Source organism: Echinops telfairi, unplaced genomic scaffold, assembly GCF_000313985.2.
Source record: "Echinops telfairi isolate 266 unplaced genomic scaffold, ASM31398v2 ScPeMD7_7469;HRSCAF=8507_1, whole genome shotgun sequence".
Lineage (NCBI taxonomy): Eukaryota > Metazoa > Chordata > Mammalia > Afrosoricida > Tenrecidae > Echinops > Echinops telfairi.
The window spans coordinates 98,097,433-98,099,828 of record NW_022111373.1 but is presented as its reverse complement, the minus strand read 5'-3'; positions in this window follow the sequence as shown (position 1 = coordinate 98,099,828).

Below are 2,396 nucleotides of genomic sequence, written 5' to 3'. Positions count from 1 at the left end.
CTCTCTTTTGTTGATTCTCCACCTTACTAAGTAGGATGACTTCCTAAGGAACCGGGCATTAACATGACCAAAGTGAGATGCAGTCTCACTGTCCTCCCTTCTAAAGAGCACTGTGCTGTACTTCTTCCAAGACGGGTTTGTTCCTGCTTCTGACAGCAGCAGCAGTCTGTTGATAAACCACTGCAACCACGTGTCTGTCGGTTTATCCAACTGTGGCGACTGGAGTGTTGCTGTGATGCTGAAAGCCACACCGCCAGTATTTCAAAAGCCAGCAAGGCACCCAGGAGGGACAATTTTCAGAGGCGCTTCCAGACTGCGAACAGATTACAAAGAAAAACTAGATTGGGCACTTCTGGACAGCTTATGGATAACAGTGAAATTTTTTATATAGTACCAGAATATAAGCATGATGCCTCCCTCTGAATATGCTTGGGGAAGAAGTAAGAGCTACCTCCTCAAAGGAGAGTCAACCATAATGGCACGATTGGAGTAAAGCCTTGGGGAACCCCCATTGGCTAATGTGGCTTGACTTCAGTGAGAGGAGACAGCTGCAAATGCCCGTTAATTCCCCTGTGGTGCAGATTCTAAGGAACCTCGGTGGTGCCGTCTGGTAAGCAAGATTGGCCGTTCCAACCCACCAGCTACTCTGAGACAGAAAGATGAGACTGTCTGATCCTGGGTTAAGATTTGCAGCCTTGGGTACATTACATAGGATCCCAGTGAGTCGGAATTGCCTCCGTGGCAGAGGGTATAGTATTCATCTAATTCATCTTTTTATGCCATCTTATTGCTAGCTTTGGGATACGTTTTATATGCCTGCTTCAGAAGATAAATATTCCTTGGGCAAATGTTTCCTATGCTAACCGCAGCTACTCACATGGGTCTTCTGTTACGATGTGACTTTTCTATGTGTCCTATTATTTTCCTGCAGTATGGCACTCTCCATTGTTCATGGAAGATGTTGAGCTCATTTGAAGAGGAACTTTCACAAGCAGCTCTGTTTCTCCACCCACTCCTCGTGGCAAGCTCCACTCGCGCTTATTTTCTTCCTCTGCTTCCCCTACTAGCAGAGCTCTCCATTCCTGCTCCCCACACGTTACAGCGAAGCCACTTGCTGTGGAGTGTTTACTTTTAAGAATAGCTATCAGCAAATCTTTCCAAATTTAAATGCAAACATGTCGTGCTTTCAGTCCAGAAACAAAAGAACCTAAAGCTAAAGTTTCTCTAAGTAGTAACACCTGTGCGTCCTTCAGTTCTTGTCGAGCTGCAGGTTTACACTTGGCTATGCCATACTAGAGCTCATCTTGCTTTCACAGTAACGTTCAGATCACTAATTGGGGCTTTCCCTGATGAGCAGCACAGAAAAGTCTAGCTTGCATTTCTCCCCTCTAGTCTAAGGTCTGTATTACGTTCAGTGTTCAAGGAACTTTATGGGGGGAAAGTTAGGTCCAGAGGATCTAATAGCAGGAAACATATAAGAGGAATATTTTTTCCCCTTAAAGACCTTGTAAAATTTACAAAGAGATCATGAAATCCCTAGGAAGCTAGAAATCAGCGGTCAGGAAACCCATCGATTAACTTGCTGTAATTACTGAGTAACACACTAGACCTTACTAGCTGAGCTCAGTGGACGTTGACTAGCTAACTGACTCTGAAAATAAATAATAAAGAAGAAGAACTTTTAGGTCAAAATCAAATGTTAGTCAAAATGAAGGCAAAGGAGCAACTATTTTGGGTTCGTTACATGTTAGCAGTGTTGTGTTTGTTAGGTGCCAGAAAGACAGCATAGAGCATAGGAAATGTATGCATGACAGAAGGAAACACTGAATGAAACCATCTCACAAGTGTGGCTATCGTGTCCACTCATCTAATTGATCAGCTTCTTTTCACTGTCCTGCTCCTGTATCGAATACGATGTCCCCTGTGGCACAGGTGAAGAAAAGGCATGTTAGTTTACGTTTAGAAACCAGTTCAAGTCCATTGACAACTGATGATATGCTCTGTAAATCTTCACCCAATTCACAATGAAAAGGGGAGAAAGGAAGATTAAGTGCTACGGGAGTGAAATAATTTTTACCATTTCCTTAGTTAAATCTGAGAAGGAAAGAGTAGGTAGTTAAATGGATAAAATGAAAAAGGAGGGGTTCAGGGAGAAGGAGAAAGGAAGGGCCCATTCAGTAGAAGATACATGTTGTTCGAGAAAAGAGATTAATCTCTCCTGAAGAACTCCCATAATTTTGAGTTGACTCTGACCCCTAGCAACCCTCCAGGACAAGGCAGAGCTGCCCTGGCAGGCTTCCAGGACTGCAGCTGTTTGGGGGAGTAGGAAACCTCATCTTTCTCCCACAGAGCAACTGGTGAGTTTGAACTGCTGACCTTGCAGTTAGCATCCCAAC